This window comes from Tasmannia lanceolata, unplaced genomic scaffold, assembly GCF_043159265.1.
Source record: "Tasmannia lanceolata isolate RefF3 unplaced genomic scaffold, GAP_Taslan_0.1 ptg000011l, whole genome shotgun sequence".
Taxonomy (NCBI): domain Eukaryota; kingdom Viridiplantae; phylum Streptophyta; class Magnoliopsida; order Canellales; family Winteraceae; genus Tasmannia; species Tasmannia lanceolata.
In genome coordinates, this window is record NW_027518688.1 from 12,393,005 (window position 1) to 12,416,997 (window position 23,993).

Consider the following 23,993-nt stretch of genomic DNA (forward strand, 5'->3'; position numbering starts at 1 on the left):
TGATTAATGAATTTTTTTGCCATTCAAATTTTTTTTGTTTTGCAATAATGACATTCTTGAAGAAATTCCTAATATGATCACGGATGAGGAGAATTCCATATTGATGGTGCAACCAACTGTGGATGGAATCAAACTTTCGGTTTTTGGGATGCCAGTTTGAAGTGCCCCTAGCCTTGATAGTTTTGATGGCACTTTCTTTACTTCTGCTTGGAGTTTATAAAAGATGATGTGGTTGGAGCTGTTAGGGAATTTTTTGGAGTTGTTAGTGAATTTTTTGGGCTACAGTCTTACCAATTCTTACATGTTGACCTTTGTTACTATTATCCCCAAGATGGAGCAATGCAGGGATATGTCTGACTACCGGCCTATTAGCATTTGTAATTTCAGTTACAAAAGTATCTCTAAGGTGATTACTAACTTGTTAGCTGCCTTTTAGAAAGCTTTAAAGCCTACAAAACCTTTTTTTAACCAACCCTTTCTTGTATTGTCCCTTTTTTGTCCCATATGGTCTAGAGTGATCGTACCATAATTGGTACATAACTCGATAATAGCCTCTATCCTTATAGTCTGCCTTGACAGATCCCTCTCCAGTGATCTGTCTATATTTTCTTTATTCATATAGGAGCCCATGGGTTTCTCGTTAAGGTGCCCCTGGGATGGTCACCCAAGGCCCTCATCTACATATACCCCATAACCTACCATCCTTAACAAACTTATATCTTGTGACCAAAGCGCTTTTGTTAAAGTAAGGACATTGTTTATAATAGTGTTTTAAAACTCATTGACTGGACTCGGAACTCGCTCGAGTCGACAAGGACTTTTCTTGGCAGCGTTCCACGTTGCACCGCATCCGCATTCTGCGTTTTGCCCTACAATGTCAATAAAAACTCCTTTGACTCTCCCGAGTTATGACAGCGTCGGCCGCATCAACTGTGTTCTTGGCCGCGTCCGCGCCGAGTCGAGAAGGATTTTTTTTGGCCTTGTTCCGCGTCACATTCGCATTTTTAAACATTGGTTTATAACATCTCCTTTGTGCAAGAAATGGTCCAGTTTATTGGCATGAAAGTCTATGAGGGCAATGTGATATTCAAACTTGACATGGCAAAAGCTTATGATCGGAGTGAGATGAAACTTTCTCATGGTGGGTTTAACAAAATTTGGCTTTGGGAATTATATCATCCACTTGATGAAGAATACTATAACAAACTGCTTGTTTTCAGTATGCATTAATGGTGAACTAAAGGGGTTCTTTAAATCAACCAGGGGTCTTAACCAGGGTGATCCTCTATCTCCTTGTTTATCATTGTAGAAGAAGTTTTGAGTAGGGGTAGAAGAAAGCTTTTTCAAGATGTGAAAGCTTTGATTATTACTTTTGCTCTAGAGGTTGTATACCCATATCAAATTGCCTCTTTGCGGATGATGCTATTATATTTTCCAATGGAAAAAAGAGAACAATCGATAATATTACGAAGTTCCTGGCATTTTATGAAGCAGCCTCTGGTCAGGTTATTAACTAGATTAACACAGTAACCTATAGCATATCAATTTCAAATTAATCCAAAATTTCACAGAATAGAGATATAGATGATTATAGCTTACTCGAAAATTTTCATGAATTGTCATTGAGATTTTATATCAATTTCTGATTTCTCAAAATTCAAATCAGTTCATAAATTAACGCAGTAACCTATCGCATATCAATTTTAAATCGACTCAAACTCTTACAATATAAAGCTAATCATAAAATTAGACTACTAGATAACTTTCATTGATTTTTATTATGATTTGATGCCAATTGAAATTCACACAAAAATCAGATGAAACCAAAGAATTACTTAAAAAGCAAACCTAATGGTATCCTAAAATCAAATAAAAAATTCCAATAGATATATAATAAATTATAAAATTTTCTATCAAAATTTTAAAACTTAAAAATTAAATCTCCTCCATAAAATTGATTTTTAAATAGAAAAGGGGAATTTGTTTTCTAGGAATTGTAACCCATTTATTAATATAAATTACAAAACTATATTAAAACTTTGGAAAACCAATTGAAAGTTTTTCTCTAACATTCCAGTAACCTAAGTTACTGGTTTGTAAAGAAAAATTTTAAAAATTTATTAATTTAATACGAAAAAGAATTACGACACGTAAACTGAAGAATCGATTAGAAAACAGTAAAGAAAATATTTTTTTTAAAATTGTATTCTATGAAAATCATTAAAATATCTGAAAAGTCAAAAGTTTTAGGAGTGTAGTTAGGAAAGTTCGTTTCCGAACTACGTTGGCTTGATCCTCTCCCACGGAGTACGCAGGCAGCTTGGGATCTTTATCCCAAGTCCTGTCAAACATTTCAAAAGAAATCATTCAAACCTTTGAAATAAAAAATCTTTCAAATAAAACTTTTTTAATAAACTTATTTTCAAAAAGATCTTCCTTTAGACTAGAAGTCTTTCATAGATGTTTAGAGTGTTTTAGAGTTAGGATTGGGTCCTAGAGTTAGGAGCCTTTGTGCGGTTAGTTTGACTATATAGCTTGGTGCAGCTGATGGCTAGATTAGGATTCACTTAGGTAGCCAATCTTTTTCTTTGGATAGAGCCTAGTCGCACATAGGATGTAGGGCACACCTGCATTAGTTTAGGGCTAAACTTGCATTTAGTTAGGGCATAAAGGGAGTCCTAAAATACATAATCTACTTCAACTTAAATAATCACATTTAACAAACTTTAAAAGCAAGTCGAGTCTTTCAGATCGAGTCTAGTTTAGTGGTTTAGGCACAAATAGACATTGTAGCTTAGAATAGGCCACTGAACTATGATGATCTTGATTCCAAAAAGAGGCTTGGATATGTAGGCAACTTAGATGGCTGGTCGTCTAGGCCCAGATCGTTGTGTTGCACATTTTTTTAGGTTTTTTAGAGTTTTAAGGGTTTTAGGGCTTGTGATTTGTTGATTATTATGACTCCTTGTATAGGAGCATGTTAGTGTGTTTTCTTTCCTTGTTTGGATTATGCATTGTCTTGAGTGCTTATTATCCTCCCTTGCGCAAGGACCTGTTAGTGTGTCTTCTTCTCTTATTTTTAGTATTCACTCTCTTTAGATATATCTCTTGTATGATTATGGTTTTGTTTAATCACATATTTAGGTGTAGAGTACTTATTCTTTTATTGCTTTGCTACATGTTTATTCACATGTTTAGTTGTAGCTCTTTACTGTTCTTTACTACTTATTCCCCTGTTTAGTAATAGTTATTTACTGCTTTTCCTGTTTATCTCCTCTTATCATATCTGCTCCTGATTATATCTACTTAGCTGTAACTGTGCATGTTTTTGTTTACCGTTTTCCTAGATGTGATGAGTTAGGATTAGATGTGATAAGTTAAGACTTGTTTGTTTTTCTTTTGCCCATCCCCGGGTCATGCATGCTTAGGTAGACGTTTTCTCGGGATGCTCATTCCCATTTCAAATGATTTTGCCCAAAATTCTTCAAAGTTAACAAAAAATGGCATAAGAAACTGAGTGCGCTCGTGCGAGTGGAGTGCCTAATACCTTCCCTACTCGTAACCAGGCACGAACCCGATTATCTCTAGATTTATCCATTGCACAGAGTGTATTTTTATGGGTTCCATGGCCTTAATCCATGGATGGACACTCTTTCATATTTTCAGGTACGTCTTGGTTCCGGACTCATCCCCGAATCAAGGGGTATCTCATATATCGCTCATGCTATGCTGTTAGGGTGGCACATTTTTTAGAGTTCCTTGGTAGAGCTCTCCTTCACATGTGGAGGTCTTAGAGGATGAGGGGGATCTACATCCTCGTCATCCTCAGGATTGCAGGTCCACAGCTACAGGATACGGGAGATCATAGACAGACAAGATGTTTCCATAGCAAATGTGGCTTCAGCGGATAACGTAGCAGACCCTTTCACTAAGTCCCTTAGCCAAAAAGTGTTTGATAGCCATGTAAAGGGAATGGGTCTTAGATATGCACGACTGAATCTAAAGGCAGTAAGAGATTACTTTAACTTCCAGTGTACCATGCATTTTTTTAATAAAGAATTATTTCATGACATCTATGGGTGTTATTTTGTTAATATGTGAGATGTGCTAGTTTTACACATATTAGTTCTTAGGTAGCAAAGTAGGAATACCATGCTCAAGGATTCACAGATCCTAGGGAGTAGGGAGATATGGAATTTCGGCTCTTTGGAAACCTTAAAAGTTCTTGGTTGGGGTGGAGATTGGAAATATCCTCCTGTACACAACCAGCTCAGGTCTTACCGACTTGCACGTGTTGTTGGGTGACTTATCTCATTCACTTGGGTAGTGGACCCTAAGCAAGAAGAGTGGGAGCGACGATTGGGTTCGCGCTTTGAACCGTATCTCATTGGAATAGCCTGTGGACAGAAAATAATAAGGCTATTCCACCAGACAGGACCCTTTACATGTCCTATGACCTGAGGGATCTTATTGGTCAATGGGCCCGTCCTATTATCTTGGTCCATCTTACAATGGTTCTCTTATGAATCATTTAAGGGTGGTACTGGAATCGTGGACAAACCTATGAGACTAATAGTGATACCCAATAAGGAATTCTTCGCCTCATAAACATGAGGGAACCATCTATAATTTTGGTCAGTACAGTAGACCTATAAAATACCTGGCCAGGTAGATTTGATAAATATCTTATCAAATGATTTTACGAAAATATTTTGATTGGTTTTAGATAATGCATTTGCGGGCCTAAGCTACTTGACAGAAAGGTATAACCAGAGTGGGCCCAGGGGGTAGTGTATGTCCACTCCCCGTAGTACTCAACTCGGTAGATGGGGAACGGAGAGAGGAGTTGTAGATAGTAGATGTGATTAGGGGTAAGATGATTTGACGGTCATCTTCAGGGTTACGTCTCGATGGAGGCCACTAACTCAATGCGATTGTGGTTTTCAAACTACGGAAAACGATCGTAGTGGGACTCTTCATTGGGTTCTGCAGGATCAACCGTTGAATCCCTGCAACGATCCCACTCAGAACTCGAATGACCAATTTTATCTATTAGATTTGGTCCCGCATTTATATGATTGCACAAACGAACTTGTTTCGTTCCATTTGATGTAAAGGTAACGATATCATAGTGTATGTACACTATGTCACATATTGGGAATACCAAATTGGTTGACCGAATCCTAAACCTGTCATTTTGAATAAAAATTCTATCAAATTAGTGATTTAGAGACCTAAATTTTGTTAAAAATCTGAGCAAAAATGCATAATAAGACAAACCAAATTAGAATTGTAGTGCAAAAAGGGGGGTGCATTATCCTATAAGCCACCAAGGTAACTTAAGGGGCAAAAAGTTTCTTTTAGTTAATTTTTCATTAAACTTTTCTAAATGGCCTCCCTTTTGCAACCAAAACCTGTAGACACCCCCATTTTGCTCCGATTTAATCAACAAAAAAGTTAGTGTTTTTCTATCAGTTTTCTAGTGTTTTCTATTTCCGTGTCCGTTTCTTACATTATCTCGAACTTTTCGATCATTTTCACCGTGTTTTCCATCTTTTCTAGCAAGTGTTGAGAAAGAGTGTTCATGAAGTTCCTAATGAGAGGAGTTTGTGCGAATTTTGTGGTCCTACAATTGTGATTTGGGTTGAACAACTGAGCCAACATAATTTTCGATTGGAAAAAGCTCAAATTTCAATGGAGTTTTGATCTTGTTAGGGCCCACCAACAATAAATTCTGAAAATTATTCTAGAAGGGTTCGATCACTCAGTGAAAATGATCTTTGGGTGCTGTCTTCATATTTTCGTATCTCATCAAAGGGATGGTCAGGATCATCAAATGGAAATTATTTTGGGTCACAACATTCCGCAAAGAGGTTCATTTGATAGACAGTGTAAATAATCTTATGGCCCGAGATGCACATCCAATTGAGGTAATTTGGAGGCATGTCAAATTTACATTATGGTACATCAAATGGACAATTCTTGATCACCCTATGGAAATAATTTGGGTACACACCCATTTCACATTGAGGCCCACCAAATGATCCAAACCATCTACTTAATGTGAACATGGGCCCAACCACATGTCTCGGTCACAGGGAAAATGCATGGTCAGTCAAGATAGTAAGTGCGCCCACTAGTAACAAAAAATTTCAATTTTAAGAGGATTCTCATTTGGTCATGTTTGGTGGGACATACAAGTGATAAAATTTCCAGGAGTGTTGTCATTTTAGTGTGTCCGTGGCTCAATTTTGAAATTTGATGATTAAAAGAAAGTCTAGGTTCTTCCAAGCCATTGTGACCCATGTTTAGCAAGTCCCATAGTTGTATAAGAAATAGGCATATAAAACCATTTAGGAAGTCTGTGCACGTGTGAAGTTGCCATAATGTAAAGGTTTTTTTTTTTAAACAAGAGTGCAAGTATCTCTTTTATATGTTGTAAAAGATGGAAACATGGGTTGCTGTAATAGAAAGCAAAGGATTGTTTCTAAAAGTAGTTAACATTTTGCAATTCCTTGGGATATTGGAATGACCCTATCGTGTGCTTAAGTGTGCTGAGGTGGCTGTTTGGACGTTAGGAGTCTATATTTTCTTAAGAAAAGTAATCAAGTGGCTGATATATATCTTGCATCAGAGAGTTTAATTTTAGTTTTGGAGAGCCACCATTCGAGCAGGATGCCTTTGCTATTTCTTCATTGATTTGGGACAGCATATAATTAAATAATGGAAGTATATTCACGTGGACAATTTCTATTCTAATCAGCTTTATGATGGCATGTTGCCATTCTGTGCAGCACTCTCTTTGGAAAAAAAAAACAGATGGAAAGCAGCTCACGTTTGGGAGGGAAAGAGATAAAATGACAATAAGAAAGAAAATATGGAGGTTCCCAAATGAGCCAAGTGTTGCTTTCTAAAAGAGGCAAGGAGGTAATTAAAATAGCAAGATAGAATTCTTAAAAAGTGATTGCAAGCAGAGAAGAAGAGATTTGGATTTTTTTTAAGCTCTTTTGCTCTTCTCAGGGCAGCAACTTACATTTTTTCTTTATCTTCCTCTAAATCACAGATTCTCTTACTCTCTCTCTCTAATATATACGCTGAACAGGAGTGGCTTTTAGGGGGGATTTTGATTTTTCATGAACGATTGGCAAAAGAGATCTCTCTCTCACAAATCTCTCTCTCACAAATCTCTCTCTCATATATCTCTCCTACTCTCTCATCCATCATTCTGCGGTCTTCGCACATAGCGTCGGTTCACAACTTTATCAAAGGGGTTTTCTAGAGCATATAAAAGGGTGCGACAAAGCGTATACCTCGGATTTACGCACCCTAAAGACAAGGAGCGCGATCAACGGTAGGTTCCTCAATTTTTATAATATCAAAGGTAGAAAAGCATGCTTAGGGCCATTTCTTCTTTGTTTTCTTCATGATTTTCGTAAAAGTTACCATGCATGATTTTGATGGGTCAGTTTATTTAATTATCAATTTTGGTAAAAAAATGAATCGTTATATGAGAAAATTGGGTATTTAACCGATTGGGATATCTAGTGGATTTTGAATCGTTTTACAAAGTGAGTGTTTTAAAACCAAGGGTTTATCGCGAAGCTATGTTTTCTGAGTCTTAACGTGGTTAAAATAGCACCAAAATTCTAAAAATTCAGGTAGATTTCATTTGTTTTGAGGGCTCAAAATTTTGTTTAAATAATACCCGGAAATAGGATTTTGATGGTTCTAAAAATCATTCATATAACAAAACAATTCAAAACTGATTGAAATTAGTTCCTCAGTAGATTTGTTATGTTTAAATATCATTCAAAACTTTTCAAAACTTTTGGAGTTTATTTTTTATTTTTACTAGAATTGTTTTGATAAAATCACTGATTTTCATATATATGAAGGACATATCATTAAACGAACTCCTTAAAAGCTAAGATTTAGTAGCAAGATGAACTGACTAGTAAGAATGATATAATGAATTTATCAGGAATTTTGGCCATATTTTAATATTTTTTATTGATTTTTAATTGCTCTGACCAGAATATGAATATATCTGTTAAAAATAGACAATTATCGAAATAATGTCTGAATGTTTTCTCATTATTTTCAATTTGTCCGAGAATGTTCTCGTAAAAGTTTGGTTGGATTTGGAATTAATGTACTATATTTGTTAGTGTAATGTCATCAATCTGACCCGAAAGTGGAAAATCAATTAAAAATCGAATTTCAATCTTTAAAATCATGAAAAATTCAAGCAGAATATATTTTTCAAGAAAACATCATATCCTAAAGGTTCTGGAATAGATAACTTAATTATCTGTAGGCTTCTTTGTGAAATCATTAATCTGATCCAATTGTGATAAATTCATTTAAAAATCCAAATTAATTCAAAGCACCTTGAAAATTTTCAGAGAACTCTAACTTTTCATCATGTATTCAATCACTAAGCTATCTGAAACAGAAATCTTAGGAGTAATAGATTTCCTTTGTAAAATAACATGCTACGATAATTTAGATGCCGAGATCGTAACCATAATCATATACTAATTGCGATCGATCCAGCATAATTTGAGTGCGTAAATTATGGTATGTTATTGGCTCCGAGGTCAACTTTCCACGGAAATCCTGAGAAATATGCCAGGCAATAAGATACTATAACTTACGTGCTAAATTATACAAGAGTTGAGAGCACGATTCCCTTCCATGGTTGCGATTCGAGGCCGAAACTTGCGAACCATAGAGCCTTTGGTATTCCTTAGATGTTTAGAAATCGAAAATCCTTGAAATCTGAAAATCATCGACTTCAACAAATTGAATCAATTTACCTCATGTCTTTCGGAACCGTTGGATTGCGGTTTCCATCGTAAGAACCATTAGAGCCCCATTTATGAACACTTGTGTCATGTTGTGTTCTAGGTTTTAGGGTGTCCTAGAGTTAGGGAGTTTAGCCTCATCACGACCGATTGCTTTTATTAGCAATTGAGTCATAGATCTAGTCACACTACTTATCCCTTTTTCCCATAGGACAAGCCTAGTTACCTAGGATGTAGGTTAACCTGCATTAGTCTAAAGGATGTCTTGCACTTAGCTAGGACCATATAGCATCTTAGATGAAGTCCTAAGATAATAAAATCTTCAACTTGAATTAAATAACTTCTCTTAAAACTGTTGAAACAGTCAATCCAGTCTAGATCGGTGTCTTAGATGAGTTAGGCATAAGTAGCTTAGTTCAGATGCACCGAACTACGATCGACTCTAATTACAGTGAGGCTGGGATACGTAGGCAACTTGGATACTTGAGTGGCATACCAAGCCCGAGTCGGCTCCACACATAAGTGGTGGGGTTTTGTACATTAATCCTTAAATTAAAAATAATTAAATCACTTAGGACTTCCCATGAAATTAGAATTTTAAGAGAACTTTCACTTAGATTGAATTCAAACAAGTTAAGAAAATCAAGATACACATTTAGGAATTACATTGAAATTAGATCTTAGGATGCATGTCACGTAGTTCGCATATTAATATAGAGTTAAATGAGCCATTTAAAAGAAATTCAAAAGAGTTAACTTTTGAAATTGAAGACCGATTATCGGACAGGAATGGTGCATGTGGTGGTAACTCCCCATACCTTCCATTCTCGTAACTAGGTAACGAGTCTAGATTTCTGGTCAATTATGGGTCCTAGATCCCTCATCTGGGTGGCGACTCTGTCACTCTCTTTTGTGTGGAATTCGGATTGCCTTAGTGATCCCAAGTTCACGGAAAAGATGAATTAAATCACACCTTGTTAGGCTCGGCGGCTTACCCCTGCCCTTATGGGTACTGGGTTGCACGTTTGTTTGTACCCTATGGCTTGGTTGCTGCCTGCTTGGTTGGGTAATTAAAATCAATAATAAAAAGCACACGCCATTCGCGTGGGTACGAGAGACCAAGAGAGAGTGTAGCGCCTCGCGCGCTAGCCCCTCTCGCGGGATCGAGTCCCACAATTTGCCGACTTTGCTGAGGATTTTGAACCTAACTTCATTAAAATTTCAAAAGATAATTCATTTGAATTTATTTTAATTGGCTCATGAAAACTCTATGCTTGCTAGGTAGTTTGTTTACTTTATTTTCTCATCACATAATACTCAAACTTAATCTAACAAAACCTGAAGGCATCATAGATTGCGCAAACATATTGCACACACTTACATCACTTGCATCTAAACTCTTGCATCTCACATACACACACCTCCTATTCTAGGAACCCGGAGTGTTATCTAGCATGGTTGACTGGAATTTCATCACCTAGTGCCTCTGTGCCAGAGAAGCATTCTATTCTTAGCCTAGTACCTTTATGGTGCGTAAACGGATCTCTTGTTCACGTACTGATACGCCAGACACTGGTACAGTATATTGAGCACGGATTCGCGCTAAGGGAACTCTTGGCCTTACCCCTAGATTACCCCAGACATGCATGTAGTATACGAACACACGTGGATCACGTGTGTGAGCCTAGTTTAGGATATCCTACCCATTTGTGTCTAGATTAGGCCGTAGTCCATCTTCCAATGGCTACGATCGGTCCTTAGGTACACAAACAAAGTCATGAGTCAAGATTCTCTCTCCACTCCGCTAGATAAGGATTAGGGTTTGATACCTTCAGGTAACACTGTTAAAATGTAAAAAGATTAAAAAACTTTCCCTTTTGGGTTAGGATATAAATCCCATCTTTCCTAAGATCTCATATGATTAGTTATTCTTGATCTACCCGTTGAAAGTAATCTTATGTAATCTCATCTAATCTTTTGATCATGTGTCTATCATTCACCTCTTGTGTGATTCGATTATATCTTCATTCCCTTTCTCAATTGGCAAGAAATGTGTTTCAATCATTTGATTGTGCAATCTTGATGATCTAATCATACTTGTACGCTTGGTCTCTTCTTCCTCTAGGGGCTACCTTTTTCGAGATTATTTTGCTAAGCCCTTCAGAGTTCACTCTCATAATCCTTGAACTAGGGGCATTCCCCTATATGAATCTGTCATCATTGTCATGTCTTGGTCCTTTAGGATTCATTCTATTGTCCCAATTACTTGCTTAATGCGTAATCTTTTTTTCAGTCATTGAGAAGAAACATTCCATGAATGTCAAGCTCATATACCTCGTGTTCATTGTTTCCATGACAGGAAGTTGGCACCATAGCTAAGTCTACCACTCCTTGGGTTTGGACTTCTTCACGGTTGGATAGGAAATCTATCTCTCCACCACCCTCTGTGAGAACTCCGCCCTCCCCTTCTTTCTCCTCACTCATGACAAAAAATCAAGAGAATCCTCCGCTCGCTACAGTTGCTGAAACTCTTGCCTTAGTTCTCCAGCAATTACAAGAGATCAAAGATGAAAATCAGGACATCAAAGCCCAACTTGCTGAGAAACTTGGGCCATCATCTTCCAAAGATAAAAGGCCTATGCACCATACAGCTACTTCAGCAGCACCTGCCCAGCCAATGTTCATCCCTATCCCGGATAAAACCGAAGAAGAGTTGGAAAAAGAACAGTACATCGAGGACCACAGTAAGCCTTCTTAGTCCACGGTTGATAAGACGGTTATGGAGAAATTAGAAAGTCTTACCAGGAAAGTTCAAGACATCCAGCTTCAGGACCAAGGTGGTTTCAACCCAAATGATCTTACATTGTTTCCCGAAATCCGTCTCCCCGCAAGCTTTCAGATGCCAGATTTTGACAAATATGACGGTGTGGGTTGTCCGATCACACACTCGCAAATGTTCACTATCATGTGCCAGCCTCAATGTCTATCTGCTGAGCAAATTGCTCAATTGTTCCCGATTTCTCTGACAAAGGTCGCTCGAAGGTGGTTCATGGTCCTAGACAAGACTCGTTATAGGACATGGAAGGATATTGGAGAGCAGTTCATCAAGCAATTCAAATATGATGATAGAACCGAGATCACTAGGAAGGATCTTGAGAGAACCAAGTAGGACTCAAAAGAGTCATTCTTAACTTTCGTCAAGAGGTGGAGAAGGTTAGCGGCTCAAATGATGCAGCGTCCCTCAGAAGAAGAGCAAGTCCAGATGATTATGAAGAATATATCCTCTTAGCTCCAATATCACATGTCTCTTCAGTATTATCCAGATTTTAAACACTTCATCAATGCTGGTATGCAAATTGAGGAAGCAATGGCACAAGGAGTTTACAATAGAGGTAACCCCAATTCAAAAGAAGTTAAGGCACAGACTCTAGCTAAGATCTCCGAGGTTGATAATGTATCAAGGACTAACCCGTCACAGAACCCTATGGTATTCAAATATAATCAATCAGGGATTGCAGCTCAGCAAAAGCCCAATAGGGAATTCACCCCTCTCCTGTTTCCACCATCTGTCATACTACAGCAAGGATTGGAATCCGGCGATATCTATTTACCTCGCATTAAGGAGCCTCCTAATCCGCTCCCCAGAACATGGAGGGCGGAAGAGCACTGCGATTTTCATCGAGGATCGGGGCATAATACTGATCAGTGTATAACTCTGAGGCATGTGATCCAGAAGTTGATCGATGAGCGCAAGCTACCATTTCAGCAAGCACCAAATATTGTTGATAATCCTATGCAAAACCGTTGGATGATGTTTAGACACTTGGGGTTTGAGAAGCTCCGGTTCAGTTGCAGTGAAAGAGAAGAACCAAAAGTTAAAAGGCACTTGTTATGATGATGATTCAGTTTTCGCCGAGCCTCTAAAGCCAGACAGTTGTAGCAGTCTTAGTCCTTTTGTTATTTTAATTAAGTCCAGTCACGATGTCGAGTCCAGTTATCGAGTGCAATTTTCTAAAAGTTTGAATAAATTCCTAGTCCAGTTGAGTCTTTTCTTACTTTTATTTTCAGTCAAGAATGTAAATCATGAGTCTGTTCAGGATAAGTCTTATCAGATGTAGTCATTTTCAATTCAATGAAACTTGCTTTCTTACATTCCAACGTGTGCTTCTGACTTTAATAAACAATGAGAATAATACTCCCTCCTCGAATGAGAAAGAAGATGCCGACAAAACTCCTCTTGAGTTGCAGCATATGCTCAAACAAGAGGAGGAGCGCCGAGCTCAGCCTCTGAAAGATAAAATTGAAATGATAAACATTGGCACTGAAACTTTGATTCAGTGAACGCCTATTGGAAATACATTAGAGTGTGAGGAATTGATAAACCCATTTCGAGAATAAAGAGATGGTCCAGTAAGCGCTACCATTAATGCCAGGAGAAAGACCCAAATAGAAGGTTCAAGAAAGAATGAAGTGAATATCACATGCTATACAAGGGGCATGGATTCGAAACAACTTCCATATGTCCAGCCAATCGCCACGGTCACAGGTTTCACCAGTGACAATGTAAAGCCATCAAGTTCAATATGAAAAGTGCAAGAGCAATCATCTCAGAGCAATCATCAAAATATCAAGGGCCACCGATTCAAGGATGAAATGAAGTCAAAAAACCAGTATGCACTCTCAAAGTCAAATTACTTATCAATATCCAGAAGGAAGAAGAATCATTATCTCTTACCGGGAAATGCCGTCAAACTCTGTGAAAAAAAAACAATAAAAATAAATAATCAGTACCAGAGGGACTCTAATAACCTAAATCGATTCCCAATCTGAACATCGGAAGGCCTCCTTTGGCCGAATAAATCTCAAAATCATAACCCAGTGTCAAAGAATACCGGTTTACAAACTCTTTGAGCTTGAATAAAATTTTCTTAAAAACCCATCAAACTAGGGGCATTCGCCCCGAACTACGCGAGACATGATCCCTACAGTGGGGTACGTAGGCAGCTCGATTAAACCGAGTTCGGTCGATTCAAAAAAAAGAAAAGAAATTCAATCGTTCCAAAAAAAAGGAAGGACAAGTTCCAAAAGAAGAGAAGTCAATCATTCCAGAAAAAAAGAAAAATCAATTAACCTTCAAACAATTTATCTTCAAACTAGGGGCATTCGCCCTGAACTACGCACGACCTGATTCTTACCCTAGGATACGTAGGCAACCTGTTCACAGGTTCGGTCAAAATCTTTATTGAACCTTAAGCCATTCTTTGAAAAGCCCTATCCTATCTATAAAGTTTTTCCGGTGTTCAGAATTAATGATCTAGGTCCCGAAACACAAAAAGTGAAAAAAAAAGAACGGAGTTTGAAGATCTGCTAGACTGAAAACCTGAAAGGGCGGTCTAGGCAAAATTTAAGATCATTCACCTGCTAAGTTGAAAACCTGAAAGGGCGGCTTAGGCAAAAGCTAAAAGGATAGCCTGGTTGATCGAAAACCTAGAAAGGTGGTTCAGGCAAAAGTTAAGGCTAACACGGTCTGCCAAGTTAAAAATCTTGAAGAGATGACTTGGTCATGGTAAGAGAATCATTATAAGAATGCTACAGCCGGTATTAAGACTGAAGATCGAAAATAAGTTCAAGCGAGTTCAAGTGTCATCCTAGAAATTGGGGGCATTGAAACCAAGCAATCGAATGAGTTGTAATAAACTCCTTGAGGCTTTGCCGTTTTAAAGAAGAAGTCCAGTGTTTATCGATTGAGAAACTACTCTTTGAAATGATAGACTTACCAAACAAAATGTTAATTAAGTCAGGAACATCATTCTGTATCAGTCCAGTCAATCCATTCATGTTCATTTTAGCTCATTCTTTCAGAAACTTTCCGTTCCTCAAATAGTGTCTTTGCCATTTTGCCCTTTTGGGTAGAGTCGATCATTGTCCAGTTAGTCAAATGTTGCGACTGTCTTGGTGAAAGAGGCCCGGTGTAGCTAGCTCCCTATAACTCGCCGGAGTCATGCTAATCCTGAGGGAAGGACTTCAGGATTCAAGTGAAAATGATCCAATTTAAGCAAAAATCAATTCAGAAAGAGTCCAGAAGCATAAACATCAGTAAGCCCAGTTTCCATAAGAAGATCGTACCCTAGAAAGGCACCATAAGCTTGGAAGAGCCTTGGATGCAATGGTAGTTGAGCCAGTGAGACTTTCTCTGTATTTGTCAAAAGAAGAATCCAATATCCAGTATTCCAATATTCCAGTTCCAGTATCCAGTATTCTAGTATTCCAGTATTGCAGCATCATGTATTCCAGTATTCCAGTTCCAGTTCCAGTATCCAGTATTCAAATATTCCAGTTCCAGTATCCAGTATTCTAGTATTCCAGTTCCAATATCCAGTATTCTAGTATTCCAGTTCCAGCATCCAGTATTCAGTTTCAATTCCAGTATTCCAGTTCAAGCATCCAGTATCCAGTTTCAATTCCAGTATTCCAGTATTTCACTATGCCAGTTCTAGTCTCCAGTTCTAGTATCAAATATTCCAGTATCACAGTTCTAGTGTCCAGTATCCCTATCACCAGTATTCCAGTGTTCCATTTTCCAGTACTCGTATTCCTGTTCCCAGTATTTCGACACTCCAATTCCAACACCCAGTTCCAGTGTCCGAAAATCCAGTGTTTCAGTACTCTAATTCTAGTATCCGGTATGTCTTCGTTCTAGATTCCCGGTTCCCGATGTTTAGATCAAGATTCTAGTTTCCAGTACTAACATCCAGTGATCAAATTCCAATCCCAATTGAATCAATCAAAATGTCAATCCAATCTAATCCCCAGTTCACCAATTATCAATTTTGACTCTCCAATTTTACAGTAATCAAGTTCTACAATTCTCAGTGAACTAGCTCTTTAACTTCTCAGTTCTTTAATTCTCCAGTTATCTGACTATTGAGTCCCTTAATCATCAAGTTCTCCAATTTTCAGCTCTGCAAATGTCCAGTCCCTAAATTTTCTACTTCTCCAGTTTTTCCAATTCTTCAGTTCATCAAATCTTCAATCCTCCAGTTTCAAGTTATCCAGTCTTCCAATTTTCCAGTCCATCCATTGTTTGATTATTCGGTTTCTCAGTTCTCCGGTTCTCAAGTCCTTAAGCCTCTAATTCTCCGGTAATCGAGTCCTTCAGTTTTTAAATTGTCATTTCCAGTCTCATTCTCAATTGTCAAATCCGATCTTAAATCCATTAGCCCCTGTCTCACTCGCGAATAGGCTAATTCTCTTATTTCTCTGAGCCCGTTCAGAGAATGGTGCCTCCTTCCGTCGTTGCCCGTTTGAAAACGGCGCGACGTCATAATTATCTTTCATTCTGAGTTGCGTGATTTTTGCAAATAAGATTGGAACCATTTCTCCATTATTTTGCACTACCAAGTCAGAGTGTTTAGAGTAAATGATCTTGATTAAATTCTAGGACTTCATCTAGGGTCTTGCATTAGGTTAGGTTGCATGCATTCGCATCTAGGTTACATTTTGTCTAGAGAGTCCTTTGTTGGCAAAATACTGCGCAAAATGGCTCTGTCACTTTTGCTTTGGTATTCGATGACTACGTCATCTCTGCCAAAGAGGGGCATCTGTAGACACCCCCATTTTGCTCCGATTTAATCAACAAAGAAGTTAGTGTTTTTCTATCGGTTTTCTAGTGTTTTCTATTTCCGTGTCCGTTTCTTACATTATCTCGATCTTTTCGATCTTTTCCACCGTGTTTTCCATCTTTTCTAGCAAGTGTTGAGAAAGAGTGTTCATGAAGTTCCTAATGAGAGGAGTTTGTGCGAATTTTGTGGTCCTACAATTGTGATTTGGGTTGAACAACTGAGCCAACATAATTTTCGATTGGATAAAGCTCAAATTTCAATGGAGTTTTGGTCTTGTTAGGGCCCACCAACAATAAATTCTGAAAATTATTCTAGAAGGGTTCGATCACTCAGTGAAAATGATCTTTGGGTGCTGTCTTCATATTTTCGTATCTCATCAAAGGGATGGTCAGGATCATCAAATGGAAATTATTTTGGGTCACAACATTCCGCAAAGAGGTTCATGAGATAGACAGTGTGGATAATCTTATGGCCCGAGATGCACATCCAATTGAAGTAATTTGGAGGCATGTCAAATTTACACTATGGTACATCAAATGGACAATTCTTGATCACCCTATGGAAATAATTTGGGTACACACCCATTTCACAATGAGGCCCACCAAATGATCCAAACCATCTACTTAATGTGAACATGGGCCCAACCACATGTCTCGGTCACAGGGAAAATGCATGGTCAGTCAAGATAGTAAGTGCGCCCACTAGTAACAAAAAAATTCAATTTTAAGAGGATTCTCATTTGAAATTTCCAGGAGTGTTGTCATTTTAGTGTGTCCGTGGCTCAATTTCAAAATTTGATGATTAAAAGAAAGTCTACGTTCTTCCAAGCCATTGTGACCCATGTTTAGCAAGTCCCATAGTTGTATAAGAAATAGGCATATAAAACCATTTAGGAAGTCTGTACACGTGTGAAGTTGCCATAATGTCAAGGTTTTTTTTTAAACAAGAGTGCAAGTATCTCTTTTATATGTTGTAAAAGATGGAAACATGGGTTGCTGTAATAGAAAGCAAAGGATTGTTTCTAAAAGTTGTTAACATTTTGCAATTCCTTGGGATATTGGAATGACCCTATCGTGTGCTTAAGTGTGCTGAGGTGGCTGTTTGGACGTTAGGAGTCTATATTTTCTTAAGAAAAGTAATCAAGTGGCTGATATATATCTTGTATCAGAGAGTTTAAGTTTAGTTTTGGAGAGCCAACATTCGAGCAGGATGCCTTTGCTATTTCTTCATTGATTTGGGACAGCATATAATCAAATAATGGAAGTATATTCACGTGGACAATTTCTATTCTAATTAGCTTTATGATGGCATGTTGCCATTCTGTGCAGCACTCTCTTTAGAAAAAAAACAGATGGAAAGCAGCTCACGTTTGGGAGGGAAAGAGATAAAATGACAATAAGAAAGAAAATATGGAGGTTGCCAAATGAGCCAAGTGTTGCTTTTTAAAAGAGGCAAGGAGGAAATTAAAATAGCAAGATAGAATTCTTAAAAAGTGATTGCATGCAGAGAAGGAGAGATTTGGATTTTTTTAAAGCTCTTTTGCTCTTCTCAGGGCAGCAACTTACGTTTTTTCTTTATCTTCCTCTAAATCACAGATTCTCTTACTCTCTCTCTCTAATATATACGCTGAACAGGAGTGGCTTTTAGGGGGGATTTCGATTTTTCATGAACGGTCGGCAAAGGAGATCTCTCCATCTCATCTCTCTCTCACAAATCTCTCTCTCATATATCTCTCGTACTCTCTCATCCATCATTCTGCGGGTCTTCACACATAGTGTCGGTTCACAACTTCATCAAAGGGGTTTTCTAGAACATATAAAAGGGTGCGACAAAGCGTATACCTCGGATTTACGCACCCTAGAGACAGGGAGCGCGATCAACGGTAGGTTCCTCAATTTTTATAATATCAAAGGTAGAAAAGCATGCTTAGGGCCATTTCTTCTTTGTTTTCTTCATGATTTTCGTAAAAGCTACCATGCACGATTTTGATGGGTCAGTTTATTTAATTATTAATTTTGGTAAAAAAAATGAATCGTTATATGAGAAAATTGGGTATTTAACCGATTGGGATATCTAGTGGGTTTTGAATCGTTTTACAAAGTGAGTGTTTTAAAACCAAGGGTTTTTTCGCGAAGCTATGTTTTCAGAGTCTTAACGTGGTTAAAATAGCACCAAAATTCTAAAAATTCAGGTAGATTTCATTTGTTTTGAGGGCTCAAAATTTTGTTTAAATAATACCCGGAAATAGGATTTTGATGGTTCTAAAAATCGTTCATATAACAAAACAAGTCAAAACTGATTGAAATTTGTTCCTGAGTAGATTTGTAATGTTTAAATATCATCCAAAACTTTTCAAAACTTTTGGAGTTTATTTATTATTTTTACTGGAATTGTTTTGATAAAATCATTGATTTTCATATATATGAAGGACATATCATTAAACAAACTCGTTAAAAGTTGAGATTTGGTAGCAAGATGAACTGACCAGTAAGAATAATATAGTGAATTTATCAGGAATTTTGGGCATATTTTAATATTTTTTATTGATTTTTAATTGCTCTAACTAAAATATGAATATATCTTTTAAAAATAGACAATTATCGAAATAATGTCTGAATGTTTTCTCATAATTTTCAATTTGTGAAAGAATGTCCACGTAAAAGTTTGGTTGGATTTGGAATTAATGTGCTATATTTGTTAGTGTAATGTCATCAATCTGACCCGAAAGTGGAAAATCAATTAAAAATCGAATTTCAATCTTTAAAATCATGAAAAATTCAAGCAGAATATATTTTTCATGAAAACATCATATCCTAAAGGTTCTGGAATAGATAACTTAATTATCTATAGGCTTCTTTGTGAAATCATTAATCTGATCTAATTGTGATAAATTCATTTAAAATTCCAAATTAATTCAAAGCACCTTGAAAATTTTCAGAGAACTCTAACTTTTCATCATGTATTCAATCACTAAGCCATCTGAAACAGAAATCTTAGGAGTAATAGATTTCCTTTGTAAAATAACATGCTACGATAATTTAGATGCCGAGATCGTAACCATAATCATATACTAATTGCGATCGATCCAGCATAATTTGAGTGCGTAAATTATAGTATGTTATTGGCTCCGAGGTCCACTTTCCACGGAAATCCTGAGAAATATGCCAGGCAAGAAGATACTATAACTTACGTGCTAAATTATACAAGAGTTGAGAGCACGAGTCCCTTCCATGGTTGCGATTCGAGGCCGAAACTTGCGAACCATAGAGCCTTTGGTATTCCTTAGATGTTTAGAAATCAAAAATCCTTGAAATCTGAAAATCATCGACTTCAACAAATTGAATCAATTTACCTCATGTCTTTCGGAACCGTTGGATTGCGGTTTCCATCGTAAGAACCATTAGAGCCCCATTTATGAACACTTGTGTCATGTTGTGTTCTAGGTTTTAGGGTGTCCTAGAGTTAGGGAGTTTAGCCTCATCACGAACGATTGCTATTATTAGCAATTGAGTCATAGATCTAGTCACACTACTTATCCCTTTTTCCCATAGGACAAGCCTAGTTACCTAGGATGTAGGTTAACCTGCATTAGTCTAAGGGATGTCTTGCACTTAGCTAGGACCATATAGCATCTTATATGAAGTCCTAGGATAATAAAATCTTCAACTTGAATTAAATAACTTCTCTTAAAACTATTGAAACAGTCAATCCAGTCTAGATCGGTGTCTTAGATGAGTTAGGCATAAGTAGCTTAGTTCAGATGCACCGAACTACGATCGACTCTAATTACAGTGAGGCTGGGATACGTAGGCAACTTGGATACTTGAGTGGCATACCAAGCCCGAGTCGGCTCCACACATAAGTGGTGGGGTTTTGTACATTAATCCTTAAATTAAAAATAATTAAATCACTTAGGACTTCCCATGAAATTAGAATTTTAGGAGAACTTTCACTTAGATTGAATTCAAACAAGTTAAGAAAATCAAGATACACATTTAGGAATTACATTAAAATTAGATCTTAGGATGCATGTCACGTAATTCGCATATTAATATAGAGTTAAATGAGCCATTTAAAAGAAATTCAAAAGAGTTAACTTTTGGAATTGAAGACCGATTATCGGGCAGGAATGGTGCATGTGGTGGTAACTCCCCATACCTTCCATTCTCGTAACCAGGTAACGAGTCTAGATTTCTGGTCAATTATGGGTCCTAGATCCCTCATCTAGGTGGCGACTCTGTCACTCTCTTTTTGTGTGGAATTCGGATTGCCTTAGTGATCCCAAGTTCACGGAAAAGATGAATTAAATCACACCTTGCTAGGCTCGGCAGCTTACCCCTGCCCTTATGGGTACTGGGTTGCACGTTTGTTTGCACCCTATGGCTTGGTTGCTGCCTGCTTGGTTGGGTAATTAAAATCAATAATAAAAAGCACACGTCATTCGCATGGGTATGAGAGACCAAGAGAGAGTGTAGCTCCTCGCGTGCTAGCCCCTCTCGCGGGATCGGGTCCCACAAAACCAAAGCAAAATTTTTGAAAATGGACTGGTATATAAACTAATGGGGGACAAAAATTAAGGGAAAACTCAATAAATAAAGCATTTGGGCTCTCATTTGAAGAAAAAAATAGAGTTCTTAATCTAATTTTAGAGAGAGGGAGAGAGAGCTTTCTAGAAAGATAGAGAAGATTCTAGAGAGAGCTTTCTAGAGAGAGAAAAGATTCTAGAGAGAGAGCTTTCAAGAGAGAGAAAATTCTAGAGTGAGAAAGACCTTTAGAGAGAGAAAGAAGAAGATCTAGAGAGAGAAAGAAGGAGGAGAAGAAGCTTTAAAGGATATATCCAAGAGAAGAGTCCAACAGTTGCTAGAATTTGAAGTTTCTCACATAAGGTTGGTGGAGTTTGAGTTTATTTTAAGTTTTCTCTTGGAAAATTGACCTATAAATGACAAATCTAGGCTAAATATGCATGAAAATTGTTAGATCTAACAACCTAGGGCTAAAATTCATCAAAATATGTCTAAAAACATGTTTAATAACAAGATCTTAGAGAATTCTCCATGGGTTTTGAGTTTTGGTTGAATTTTGATTCAAAAATGGCAAAATTACATGTTGTCCAACATCGTTTTGTCCATTTTCATTAATTTTTAGCTAGATCTGAGTAAAATCTCTTAGTAAGGGTCGTAGAGAATTCTGAGATCTTTAATTTGGCACATTATGGCCCAAAATCGGCGAAGAAACGAAGAAGTTATTCCAATTTTAAGATTTCAACTGAAAATTTGAGTTAAAATGATGAATTCTTGGATGATTTTGTGAAAATCTTTTGATATGATGTGTTAGGCTTTGAAAATTTAAAAGTATGTGTGTTAATATGTGTGTGATGTGAATATCTAGTGAAATCCATGATAGATCTACGGTTTTGATGTGAAATGCTCTTGTAAGATGTTGAAAACTTCAAAATTACATGTTGTTCAGATTTGTATTTGTGCTTTTTCACTAAATTTTGGTTAGAATTTGTAAAAGTGATACATGTAGAAGTTGTAGAGTTTTTCAAGACCTTCGATTTGACATATTTTAAGCTAAAATCGAGTTAGAAATGAAAAAGTTATAGTGATTTTACTATTTCAGCCATTTTCAAAGGCTCAAATGGGAAATCCCTTGATTTTTCTGATTTCTATCATCTTAAACTTGGAATTTGAGCCTAATATTCATTAATTTAAGTCTGAAAATATATGTAATGCAAATGTTTAGAGCTAGGCTTCTTAGATGTGAATTTTAGCTTTGAAATGTCTTGAAAAACTTCAAAATTACATGTTGTCTAGATTTATTTTTTTTATCATTGTTTGTAATTTTCTGTGAAATCTGAAAGGAATGGACTATATAGGGTTGTAGAGAACTCCAAGACCTTCAATTTGACATATCATGGCCCTAATTTGGCAAAGGAATGGAAAAGTTATGACATTTTTAAGATTTCAGCCAAAAACATCCTATTTACAGTTGCGGCTTGACCGGAGATGGCCGTTTTCGTGCCACTTCCGGCCAAATTCAGCCAGAGTTGTCAACTCAGAAAGTTTTCATTAATGAATTTTCTGAAACGTTGGTGTTGAACACGTTTCCTAAAAATGTGTTTTGGTTTCTCTGGTTTGCAAAACAAAATTAAAACTTTTGAAAATAAAACTGCATAAATGAAATCTAATGTCAGCCCAAAGATGGCCATCTTTTGACCACTTCCGGCGAGAACCGACCGAAGTGCATAACTAATCAAATGTTCCCTGATGTGTTCCCTACAACTTTTATGTCTATCACATTTGCTAGGTGTTTCATTTGGATAGTGTGATTTTCAATATAAATTTTCAGCTTATATGTAGAATGCAAATGCATGCTTTTGATGCTTGATTCATACTTAGCCTAGTTTATGATGGATGAGATGAAAAACTTTGAATTTTTTGAGTTTAGTTTCTGATATTATACATGTTATAGGCTTTCACTCATGCTTAAGTTAATTGTTTTGAGTCTTGCTATGTTTGGATGCATTGAATTCCATGCTTTGTGTAATGCTTTGTGATGCAAAAATGTTAAATGCATGTAAGTGGAAATCAAAACCGAAATGAAAGATGTGAAAATGATTAGCTAAAAGATGTTAGGAGGCAAGCTCAGTTACATTAGAAAGTTACTCATAGGAGGCATGCTTGGCCTCATTTATAGAACCATGTCTAAGTTGTACCCCAACTTGTACCCCCTATGAGTAGAAGATTAACTTAGGCTTTTAGTTGCTTTATCCTATTTATCATTGCAAGGGCAATGATAAGGTTACTTGGAGCACTCCATAGGATACATTCAGTGTCTTGTTAGTGATAGTCGTTTCCTCATTATCTAAGAGACTAGCCCAGTCTCATTAGCACCCTCCCTTTTAGAGTATATAGTTTAGGAGTTTGTCCCCTAGCTAGGAGTCTACCCTCTAGATAGGAGTCTATCCTCTAGATAGGAGTCTGTCCTTTAGTTAGGAGTCAGTCCTTTAGCACTAGGATTCTGTCCTACAATCATAGGGTTTTGGAGTTTGTCCAACCTTTATAGAGTATAAGAGTCTGTCTTTTTCTTTAGGAGTCTATTTTTTAGATATGAGTATACCCTTTTAGCTCTAGGAATTCTGTCATTAGCATTGACACTCCACCAGGTTGTGGATCACAGGGTGTGATTATATAGGTTCCCTTTAGTTGAAAAGGTGAAAACAACTAAAAAAATACAGAAACAACAGAAACATAAAAAATATTTGAAAACTTCAAAACATCTGAAAAAGTCATGAGTCATTAGGAGAGTAGTTAGGAAAGTCTGTTTCCGAACTACATTGGCTTGATTCTCTCCCACAGGGTACGTAGGCATTTTGGGATCTTTATCCTAAGTCCAATCAAAATTTATAAATAAAACTTTTGAGAACTCTTTCAAATACAAACTTTGTAAACTATTTTTGTAAAGATCTTCCTCTAGAGTTAGGAGTCTATCCTAGATGTCTTGAGTGTTTTAGAGTTAGGAGTTTGTCCTAGCTAGGAGTCTGTCCTCGCCTCTGTCCGGT